Source organism: Ammospiza nelsoni, chromosome 5, assembly GCF_027579445.1.
Source record: "Ammospiza nelsoni isolate bAmmNel1 chromosome 5, bAmmNel1.pri, whole genome shotgun sequence".
Lineage (NCBI taxonomy): Eukaryota > Metazoa > Chordata > Aves > Passeriformes > Passerellidae > Ammospiza > Ammospiza nelsoni.
Genome location: NC_080637.1, coordinates 41,570,907 through 41,583,882, shown reverse-complemented (window position 1 = coordinate 41,583,882; position 12,976 = coordinate 41,570,907).

Genomic DNA, 12,976 nt, shown 5'->3' with positions numbered 1-12,976 from the left:
TCTCTCAAGGCTGAGCTAATGCTGTTCTCTCAGCCTTTCCTCCCATGGCAGGCTTCCCGGATCATCTTTGTGGCCTTTATCTGGATCCCTTCTGGCATGACCACAATTATTTTGAATAGCAAAACCTGAACACATTATTGCAGATGTCGCCCGACAAGCCCTGAATGGAGTGGGATCATCTGACATGATGGGGATTTGATGATCTCTGCTGGTGATGCCTTTGTTGATGCAGCCCAGCACCTTGCTGGCTTTCTGTGCTGCAGTAGCACTGCTCACTCCCACTGAGCTTGTCCACCAACACTCCCAGCTCCCCTTCCACGGAGCTGTTTCCCAGGTGGGTGGATGCTCTATTCCTGGTGGCCTATGCTCTATTCCTGGATTATGTTTTTCAGGTGCAGGACCTTACATTTCTCCTTGTTGAGCTTCACAAGGGTCTTGTTAGCCTGCTCTTCCAGACTATTCATGTCTTAGTGCTGAGTGACTCTCTCTTTCCGAGTGTCTGCTGCCCTGCACAGTTTACTGACATTAGCAAACTTCATCAGGATCCCATTAAATCCCATTCCAAATGATTTCTTAAGATATGGAACAGCACTGGGCCCTGTACTGGTGGTCTCCACTAGTGGCAGAACGCCATTTAAAAAAGGAACTGTTTACAACTACCCTTCTGGATGCCCCTGGACAGACAGATCCCCACCTACCTGGACCATAATGCATCTGGTTTTTTTGGGAGGAGTCTGTGGGAAAGTGAATGGAAAAACCTTGGATAAATTTAGGTAGATGGTGTCTACCCAAAGGGCAGGAACTGGTGAGCCTCCTATTCAGGCCCAGCAAGGTATCCCACCTCAGTGAGGAGGGTGGCAGGCAGGTTACGCAGAGCTGCTGCATGGCCTCAGCTCACTGCAGGCCAGAGCCATGTGACACACTGACCTGACCCATCTGTCAGTTTGGATTAGTAAAGTTGGATACTAGAGGAGCAAGGCTATCAGAAAACCTCAAGCAAATGCCAAAGATGTCCTTCAGCTGCAAATTTCTCTTTCTATCTAGTGCAAAGAACAGACAGACTGAAGGCCTAGCAGTTGAGAAAGAAAACAGGTGCCATATCATCCTGATAGACATCCCTGTCTGTAAAAAGCATTTCTAACCCATTCAGAAATTAAAGTCTTTCCCTGTTTTGCCAGACATATGCATCTTAAGATAGGAGGCTGAATGGGGAATTCTCCCTTTTCCAAGTGACAAGCTCCAGCAATATAAACAGAAAAAAAATTTTCCTAATATCTGAAGATGAAGGGCGGTCTTTCAAATCTGTACAACACTGGCAGTGGAAGACGTTTTGCCTCTTATGCTTTGAAGCCCTTCTGAATATTTTACAAATTGACTATTGTTAGAGTTTTAGTTCAGTTTTATATGGTGAATATTTTACTTTTAAAAAACATAAAAATCAGGACATCAAGAAATAATTGCAAAGCAGAATTTTGTAGCTAGCAATGCTTTTTGTTTCTCCCAAAAGTAACATGATATTTAAGCTCTCCACTTGAAGATTGATTTATATTAATTGTGTTTTGTTTTACCTTACTTAAACAGGGAATTCATTAAATACAGACAAGTTCAAAAGTAATCTGTTTACTTATCATCTTGAATGAGGTATTTAGTTTTATCCAGATCTCAGAATAGCTAAGGGAGCACATATTTATTTAACCTTGTCACTACACTGGGGATACATGCTTTTTTTAAATGTATCTCAGCTTGGAAGTCTTAATAGCTCTGGTCCTCATGCTACTTTCCAACAGATATAGTAGCTATTTACTTACTAAACAGAGGTAAATGCTGAAAACTACTAATTTGTGACTGATGCCAAAAATAATTCGTGCTGCCGTTTTACACTGGTTTCATACTGTTTGATGGTATATTCACATACACAAAAACTTATCCTTCCCTTTTAAATTCTATTCTGTAGCCCTATTTATTACTCTTTTTCCATTTGAGGAGATCATTGAAATAATTATTATCCTTAGTAACCTTGTAGTAGAGACATATCATGTAATCTCAGTAATCACATGTAATCTCATCTATCTATTGGTGATTGTTAATTGGTCACACTCACCTAACTTTTACAGGATCCCAATCTGTTAATTCTGCTCAAGATATTAGTCATGTTTAAGGCTTAAGCATGTTCCATTACAGTTGCTAAACCCATTCGATCTCAGATGGGCTTAGGATGTGCATTGGTGTTGGTTTTAAATAGGAAGAGTATACCTTATGGATTGAGTGCACCTAGGTGTATAAGCAGAATTTACAAACACATTTGCAAATGGCAATGGGCTCCTGAATCTGAGGCAACTCAGAGTACAAACATCTGAGGAGAGTTGTGACCAAATTTTGCGATACCAAGTGGTTTTATGAGCATGTGATTCTTACAAGGTGATGGTCAGAGTAGTCATAATTCTTTGGCATCTCATATAAACTGAGAATTGAGTTATCTGAACACACTAGCATATTTATTTTCTGCAATATTATAGGATCTGTAATTACTACTTAAATAACTGTCAGATACTCTCTCATTTTCTTGCAAGTCTAAATAAAAACTGTGCAACCTTAAATTTGGATTGTATCAAGATTATTGCTGTTTCTGTTAATTTGGTAGAACTGGGAATTTTGCCACGCTTACACTATTATCCTGCCCTACCAGTCCCTGCTATGAACTTTTTCATTTGGTTTGCCATCTCAGTAACTTAGTCATAAATAATATGGGCTTAGTATATGTAGTGGAATATGCATAAGGATTAGAATTTTCTCTTGCGTGTGTTCTTAGATAACTTATTTTTTTGCTACTTTGCTTCTGAGAGATGTGAGATACATAATGTATGAGCTCCTTTAGAAACCAATGTATGAGCTCCATATTTACTCTTCCTGTGAATGCAAACGTCTGCTTTATGGTCTATTTTACCACTAACAATGCATATGAATTGCCACTTGCTATAAAGCTATTTGTATTCCTCATTTATACATACCTTGCAGTAAGTACCGATGGTCATGTTGATTGAACACAATGATAATGTTCATAATTATAATTTAGGCAAGATATTACTGCTGCTATAATCAGACAGCCATCTTAATCCTCAAGTGTAAAAAAAACTATATAATGTTTCCTTCAAATATAGTACTTTATATTAAGGAAGGTTATTTTCTAATAAAAAAAATGAGTAATATTTCCTATAGCAAGTAATTCTTCATAGAAAGCTAACACTATTTTTCATAAGTAACTAATATGATGGACTTCTGTGTTTGTACTGTACCTAGCAGTTAACAGAACAGGACCTCAATCTTGATAGGGACATAGGCTGTGACAGCAGTATAAATATTTAATCAAGTTAATTAAGTGTAAAAGGAGGGTGATGGGAGTAAACTCAGTGTCTAAGGAGTATGTTCAATTGAGTGAAACAGTACTCGGCTGAAAATATATCAAAGACCCATAAAATTTGAAGTTAAGAAATAAAAATAGAAATAGCTATTTGAGGTCACTGTTATACTTTCACATACTTAAATTTAAGTAATATCCCCACAGTATAGTGAGGTATTAAACAGTTACAGCTGTTTAATATGTTAGGTAGCTCATTAAAACAGTCCAAATTCTGCAATATTTCACAGCAGGGAAGAATGTTGGCAAAATGTGAAAAGTAAAAGGACCTCTGAGAGACTGAAGGAGAGAGGAAAGGGAATATTACAGGGATTGAAAAGTAGGCTATTGACAAGCATATGCATCAATTATTTTCTGGACAAATAAGAGTATGACTTAAAAATAAACATAAAAGTTTAATATGACTCTTCAATAGTAAAATTAGTATTAGAGAAAAAAATAATAGATTAAATTAACAGCATAGAATTAGTAAGGGACTCTTACAATGACTTTCACCTTCACAATTCAGAAAAAAAGTTTGAATATCTCACAAAAATAAAATCTTTATGTTGAGGTTTTTTAGAGGGTGGTTGTGAATTACAATATTATGTGTACCCTTGGACAAGAAATACTAAATAATTTCAAATGTCAATATAGAGTTGTGTTTAGACAAAATTATAAACCCTCATTCAATTAAGCTTAGGAAATTATTCAGGTGAGAAGACACCAGGTGTCTAAAACAGACTGAGCAGATTCTCTGGAAAGATGCATTGCTTATCCTAAGTACAAATCAGTTGGGCACCCAAGGATACCTGAGATATCCTGAGCTTTCTCTGAGGAGCTGGCCTTTACCCACCTATCCAGAGGAACATAAAAGAAGAATTTATCCTAGCTTGCAGCCCTTTGCAGACCTCTCAGATACCTTAGAATATCTCGGGGTACCTCAAAAGGCACTAGCTTCCTCTGTGGGAATCATATGATGCCATAGATCACCTCTGACTATAACAAATGGTGCCTGCAAAGAGCTCACATGCACACAGTGAATCTACATTGAGAGCTGATAATCTTGAACTGCATATCCCACTCCAGGTACCCATACGTGGAGCTGCTTTATTGGATCACAGCACAAATTATGAAATTGTGACAGCACAAAAACACGAGTTACCCTAAGTATCTGGACCAGCCTGAAATACTGGATGCTGAACCTGGGGTCTTCTGGGGGAGGGGGCAAAGTGGTGTACTTGAGATGGCATGGCATTGCCCTCCATGGCATTATCTGTGTGCTGAACAGAGTACTGGACATCTGAACTCCCTTTAAATCTAAAGTGGAAAAAATAGGCACTCCGTTGAAAGCGATTTTCGTGCCATCTTCCCCAATAACACTAAAAGAATTTGGAGCACCAGGGCCAATGTAAATATCTACTCCGTGAAGTGTTTGGTGAAATGATTCTCAATTTTTTTTACTTATTTCCAGAAAGATTATTTCTCTTCTGCTCCTGTGAAGTCAAAAGTAGCTGTAGGACAGCAGAGAAAAAGAAAAACATTGCAATGTATTAAAATGACAGAAAGCATTTCACATAGTACAAAAACAAATTACTTGTTGGCCTGTTCTTTTAAGCCTTCAGTATGGTTTAGCAGAAATGCGCAACAGGGTAATGAACCCTACAAATGTTACTTCATTAGGAGGAACAACCAATTTCAGGATTGATTTGAAATATTTCATCTTTGACACACAAGTGATATAAAATAATTATCCCTCAAAAGGGAAGCTTCATAGCAACTTTCTGTTGTGAAAGCTTAGTTTAGCTTCTGTTAAAGTTACAAAAGATAAAGGGACAGAATACCAAAATTGTGACTGAAAAGATTTTATTTGGTTTTCATACACTGCTCTTATTCAAACAGTGGTTTTCTCTGACATGGTTTCTCAATTTGCAATGAATAGTCAGCATTTTAAATTGCATATTGAATCATTTTTCAAACTGCTCTAATAGGATGTGGTGATTTCACTGTGATATAAGATGACAGAGTCAGAACAGAATAATAAAATTTGAATCAGTGGAAAGAAGCTTCATTGAAAGTTTTCAAACAAATAAAATCTAGGTTAAATTTAAACTACTACATCCCATATTAATTATCAAAAATATGTTGTTTGGGGGAAAACGATAGATTTCTTTCTTGAGAAATGTGTAAGCATAAAGAATATCTACCATCTGCTATGTAATCTATCATCTGCTCTTAGGCTATGGATTGAAACAAATGTTCTAAATATCAGGAAAAAAAGAAAGATCTGAAAAAAAGTCACGTCTTTAGCTGAAGATTAACCTCAAAAAGAAGGGATTTTTCCTAACTCCTGAAGAGTTTTTTTATGCTTACATATATGTCTGTATATACACTCATACCAAAATATAGTGGAGAATCATATCTCTACTTAAGAAGGAGATTGAAGAACTTGAATGCCATCCCAATGAAAAGAATTTCGTGTATTGATGTCAGGTTTGGGGCAATAATGGTCTAAACAGTGGTGTTTTGGATATTTATAGTAGATTGCTAATATCAGAAGCACTGAAAGGGGGATTTTGGGTTACGAGTTTATGCAAGTCACATTTTTTTTTTTCATTTTTATATAATAAATCATATAATCATAGAGTAGTTTGGGTTGGAAAGGGTCCTTAAAGATGATCCAGTTGCAACCTCTCTACCATGGACAGGGACACTTTCCAATATTCCAGGTTGTTTAAAGCCTCATCCAACATGGACTTGAACACTGCCACAGATGAGACATACACAACTCCTCTAGGCAACCAATTCCTCACAGTAAAGAATTTCTCCTAATATCTTATCTAAACTTATTTGAAACCATTCCCCCTTATCCTTGCTATGCTCTTGTAAATTGTTTCTCTCCACATTCCTATAGGATCCCTTCAGGTTCTGGAAGGCTCTAGTTAGGTCACATCAATGCCTTCTCTTTTCCAGACTGAACAATCCTTATTCTCTCAGCCTCTCCTGGTAGTAGAGGTGCTCCATCCCTCTAATCATCTTGGTGTCCTCCTCTGGATCCACTCCAACAGCTCCATGTCCTTCCTGTGCTGGGAGCCCAGAGCTGATGCAGCCCTGCAGGTGGGGTCCCACAGGAGCAGAGCAGAGGGGCAGGTTCCCCTCCCTCCCTGCTGCCCACGCTGCTTTGGATGCAGCCCAGGACACCTTTGGCTCTCTGGGCTGGGAGTGCCATGGCTGGGCCATGTCCAGCCTCTCATCCACCTGCACCCCCAAGTCCTTCTCAGCAGGGCTGCTCTCCATCTGTCCATCCCTCAGCCTGTCCTGCTAATGAGGGTTGCCCTGACTCAGGTACAGGACCTTCTGCTTGGTCTTGTTAGACTGCATGAAGTTCCCATTGGCTCCCTTCTTGTCTTTGTCCGGGTTCCTCTGGATGGCATCCCATTCTTCAGGTGTGTCAACAGCACCAACTCAATTTGGTGCTCTCAAATATGCAAATTTGGTGAGGGTGCTCTGAATCCCTTTGCCTATGTCATTAATAAAGATTGATATCCCAGTGTGGACCCTGGAGGGACACCACTTGTTACTGCCACCCACTGGGACTCTCCGCTGTTTACCACTACACTCTCTGTGTGTGACTATCCCACCAGTTCCTGATTCACATAACAGTCCACCATTTGTATCCATCTTTCTTCAATTTAGAGTGAAGGATGATATGGAGGACTGTGTCAAAGAGTTGACAAAAGTCCAGATAAACAACATCTGTAGCTCTTCCCTTGTTCCCTGATTTAGTGACTCCATATTAGATTGCATATAAATTGGTCAGGCAGTACCAATAAATGCCTATTTTATTTGTAAAAAGGTAATTTTTAAATTAAATTAATATATTAATTCCTGATCTCCTATTTTTTCTTTTTAATTTCTTGTTACCCAGATTAACAATATCCCCCAGAAATATTTTGCATAATCTCACGCTGAATCAAAAGTGCACATTTGTAATGGTGTATAAAGGTTTTGACACTTTTACAGAAGCAGCATGACTCCGTATTTGCTATGTCCACTCATACTCAAAGTATTAGTAAAAAGCATCCTTATTTTATGAAAGTCAATATTGCCCATATCCAGGCTCCACATCAGGATTTCCACAAAGCAATTATTCCATTCAAACAGATAGCAATAAGCCATGTTCAGTGACCTTTACACTTTCCAATTACAAAACTGCCCATTCTTGCAGTGTTTTCATTTACTATTTTTTTCTGTTCATTTGTCAATCAGTCAATTAAAACTGCTGCTGTTTCAGGCAATAAACTAATGTTCACTATCCTCTTGGCACAATTTTTTTTTTGTTGAGCAGAGGCTAAGTATTTAAGCTGACAAAGTCAAGCTCCTCCATGACTTTATCAGAGTTGCTGATAACAGTTTACTTGATCCTACTTCTTTTCAATTAAATCAAACCTAGCTACATTTACAATTCTTTAAACCTCTGTTTGATCTGTAGCCCATGACCAATGCCACTTGAATCAGCTCTGAATTCTTCCATGTGTGGCTATCCCCAAATTATCCCAAACTATATAGCTGTTATATATTAAATGATTGAGCCTTATTATTTGAAGGGAACAAAATGACAACTGATTATCAGTTTTCATCAGAACTAATCTGATTTTTCTGCCCTGTTGTAAAGTGTACTTCAGTGTTTCTATCACTGATTTCAGGTTCACATAAGAGATCAAAGGTCTAACTTAATTGTTTGTTGTAGTAACCTAAAGTGGTGATATAAAATCCTACTCTTCATAACAGGATGTAATTAACAGCTAAATTTAGGAAGGACTGGGTGCCTTAGCTAGTAAATTAACAAAGGTTATTCTTTGGCCACTTAGTGCATGATCATGATAGAATCAGCAGAAGAGGGCAATGGATAACTCTGCCTGTACGGACACATTAGTTTGTCATTCAAGAACAGATCTTCAGACATGACTTTAACTATATTCTCTCTAGAGGGAATATGAGACCTTCTAATTTTTAAAGACTAAATCACCTTAATGTTCTGATTATTTCATCTATCAAACTGTTTAATTTTGCATTCATATGTTTCAAGTAAATATTTTTAAATATTTCCTGTGGAGGAAGACTGTTGTTTCTCCTCATTTATAGATATTCTGTGACTTGAGTGTTTTATTCCATCTGATAGAATTTATTTATTAGTGAATTTGTATTTATAGCATCAGGTTTATGCCTTTTTGTTTATGAGATCATGTAGTTTTTACACGGATTTGAAAACAGTGGCTTCAGTCATCTGAAGTGTAGTAACTCAAGCAAGGAAAGTTTACAGAAAAAATACTGAATCATTGTCATTGGGTTTTGTCTTAGTGCTTCCTTCTTAGTTTCACTTTTTAATCTTTCTTTGCTATCTCTGTACATTCTTTGTCCTGAAACTGCCTTCCCCCTAAGTTATTTTGTTTTGCTCATTCTGACAATTCTTTTCCAGTGCGTAACCACTGGAAATGCATTATTGCTTTTGTGTGGCTGAGCTTCTCTCTTTCTAGAAGAAAGTTCATTCCTTGAAAATTGTAGTGATGCTGCTGATTTGTTTTTTCGAGAGAGAATTCAAGACTTGCTAAGACAACGAAATATTTTCCCTTTTTATCTGCCCTCACTCTTTCTACTCCTCTCCCTTTGCTTCTTTCCATGACTGCCACAATAACTGTTGTCACCTTATTGCAAAAGTCCCATACCGTCTCATGGGCAGTTCCTCACAGCACTGACTCCTTCTTCACAGCACAGCCAACAAACTCCAACTCTCTTCTCAACTACCTAATCCACTCTTTTGTAGCACTCATCTTCTTATTGGAAACAGCTGTGGCCTGTTAAGGGCAGGCCTGTTCTTAATCTTTGGTGATTAGCACAGCTGCAACTCCTCAGGGGTGAGATTGCCTTCTGCACTATGCTCTTACATTGTCTCCCTCCACAAATAACTATTTATTCCTAAAATGTTGGCATCATACTGTGGGCTTTTTTACATAGACAAAATTAATTTACACAGAACTGAACCTGGAATATATGTGTATGGGCACTTTTTGTATATAAATCCACACATACAACTTAAATATTATTCAGGTAGCTTATTTTCACTTAATCGGTGATCTTATTTCATATATTGGTGAATAAACTCATGTTTTGAAAGGTCACCTATGCTACTGCGTGTTTAGAGTGATTTCCAAATTATTTACATAGCAAGGATTTCCCATGTGGTTTGCCTTTCACTACAAAGGCAGTGAAGAAGTAGTGTTTTCCAACATCAGGAGATTTAAAATCTGTGGTAAACTTTTTTTTTTACTTTGCCCTTATATATCAAATATATCGCAGCATATCCAATTTTTATTCCTATTTTTCTCCTTCCAGAGAGTTATTGCTATGATTGAATAAATAGCATATACTCCAATCACTGCCCATCATCATTTTGCTAAATGGATTTAGTCTGGATGATGAGTATTTGTCTTCAGGATGTCCTCATCTTCTGCATTTTTGATGCAACAGAAAACCAAAACCATGTATCTGGTGTATTAAGAAAACTATAAATGTTTTAGAAGTGTGTGTTTATAGAGATGCTTCAGATAAAAGAAACAGAAATGTGTTGTCAGGTGTGACAGGTGCCTCTTACTCTGTTATCACAGTGTGCCAGGAAATTATTTCTAAATCCCAGAGCCTCACTTTTGATCAAATTTCCACCAGCTGGATTCCCACTGTATTATATAATGAGCAAACTTTGGTACGTTTATAATGCTCCAAAGTTATATGACTTCTATAGCAAGATTATTCCAGAGTCTTCCACTCTTCATACTGTTTTTTCTGAAACTCCTCTATATTTTTTATCTTAAACTCATTGAAATTGAGAGAACTGAGCATTACCTTTTACTGCATCAATGCTCAAAACCAAGGAGACACTTAATTCCAGGATTTTGCAATGCACAAAGTACCCTAAGCAACACAGCTGCTCACAGGATCCCAAAAATTGTAGATGAACAGTAATATTCTGTATTTCCAGTATTGTTTCATCCCCAGTTGGAAAAAATAATCAAACATTTCACCTTTTTTTCAGTGTTCAGCTTACCTTGTGTCAAAATCATACACCTCCCACGCCAAAGAGTACTGTTCTGGTAGTGAAATTTAGGGACCAAAACTTATAAATATCACCTTGTAATAATTCTGTAGCTTTAATTCTTGATTTGTTGTAAGAGGACATCAAGCTATTCACACAGCAATCCAGCAGCATGTTTACTTTTTTGCCCTAGCAATGTGATTGAATAGGTTGAAAAGGAACCTTCAAAAAAAAAAATATATATATATCTACTGGGATTAAGATTTGTGAAATAGATTTCCTGACATTACATTTATTCCCGAGCTAGAGAGGAGTAAGGAAATTCAGGTGAGAATCTCTGGAGGAAAATTTGAGAAATAAATTGGAAAACAAATTAATTGTTTGCAGCAAAGTGTCATCTGCACTTTGGCTGCTGGCATTTTACTTGTTCCTCAATTGTTCCTCAACTTGGAAATTAAAATCTTTACAATGGCATTTTTCCCTCTGGTTCCTTTTGGGAAGATAACTTTCAGGTTGACAAGGAAAACGGGTTTTGGGAATGTGAGTAGCCTGATAACAATTAAACAAAAAGGATAAAAAGTTTGGGGGGAAAAAACCCACAAAATATGGACCTTATTCAGTTTAACTCCTGTCAATGTTTCTATTTTTCATCTTTAAGTTATAAAACAAACAAGAAAATTGCCAATAAAACTCATGGCTGCTACAGCATAGAAGCAGATGTCTAACATCTAAACTTTTCTTGATGACCCCATATTCCTGACTCTGCATGAACCCAGTTTCTTAAGAGTTTTCAGAATGTTCTTGTGGGAGGATTTTCCATTTACTTTTACTTCAAATTATTAAAATAATAATGAAAACTCTTGTATTCAACTTAAATGCAAAACAAACAAACCAGCTTATTCCTGACCGCAAAGCATTTCTAATTCTTATCTAATTCTGAAGCTTGGGCTATGAGTATCAGTGAACATTTGCATTTTGGTTTTGCCCTGTTGCACAGGTATATCAAAATCTAGTAAATTGAGGAAAAAAAGAAAAAAAATACAGACCTTGCAATATTGGAGCAATTCGGAATTAGTTAAAATTAATCCACTGCTCAGATGATAAATGGAAATCTGCCAATGGAAGCTTTTGTAACTGCTCAAATTTTATATTGCAAAGGGCCAGGAATACTTTTTCAAGGATGTTACTTATTTATCTTTTTGTTTCCAGTCATTTTTTTTAGGTTACCTTTCAAGCTGATAGTTGTGTTCAAAGCTTCATATCAACTCAAATCAGAAACAAGAACTACTGCTTTTACCAGACAGGGTGATTCCAAAAGCCAGGGCATGGTTTATATTAGAGAACTCATGAACTCCTTCGAATGGGTGCACTCCCTAACCATGTCCCAATTTTCCATAGAATCATAGGCAAACTCCCCTCTTTTCCCAGGAAGTGTCTTGTACAGCAAATATGTGTAGCCACCCCTGGCAGAAGGTCTGCATTGCTCCTAACAGGGTGAACTTTGGATGGATGGTAGGTATAAACACTGTACTTTTGGGCAATGGCACTCTCTGAGCAGAAGTCACCTTACGGATTCTAGCAGGTCTTCTTCAGCTGATTCAGAGTATACCTTTGCATCTCACCCACTAAATTGCTTGTCCTCTTATTTCCTAGCCTTAATTATTAATTTGCAGTTTTCAATGCTGACTAACTTGGAAGTATTTTTTCAATTTGTTGGTTTTGTAGACATTCCTTGGATTGTTATGTAGTATGAAACATTTTCACAGGTGTCATGCTCATTGTACTCTGGCATACTGCAAGGTGGCTGAAGGCAAACACATCTCACTTCTGGAGTATGTGATAACTAATTCACCCCTCCCCCCCATAACAGTCATTATTTCTTCACAGCATTCCATAAACTTACAGCAAAAATTAAATATCTGAAGGAAAAGGGTGAAATCAGTGCAATTCACAAGTGGCTACCAGTCCTGTCATAAAATATTGGTATTATGTACTTTAATATGATTGTGGGATGATGAAATATACAATGAATATATAATAATTAAATAATTTTTTGGAAATGCCATGCAGCACATCTTATTTTTTGCTCAGTGCAAATGTAGTATATATTCTCTCCAGGTGAGTTTTCCTGAAACTTCTCTGCTGTGCCACTCCTTTTTTAAGTCTGAAGAGAAAGCTCCATAGGAAGAACAAAACATTTTGGAAATTTGGGGTGAAAATAATGCATTTAATACTTATGTAGTTAAAAAAATAGATAAGTAATATGGGTAAAAAACAATTTGTTTATCTCTGTTGATTGAAAGAAGCAAGGGAATATTATTTTTTTCAGAACGTGAAAGAAAGCTTCTTATGTACATTTAATGGTAAAGTTCTACATACAAGGCTCCATAGAAAGTGTCTTTGCACTCTGGGTGATCTTCAGCAACCTGTATGAACCTATCCATCTTGCAGACTTTTGTTAGGCCTTTGCTTGTGTATTTTTGATCCAGTTT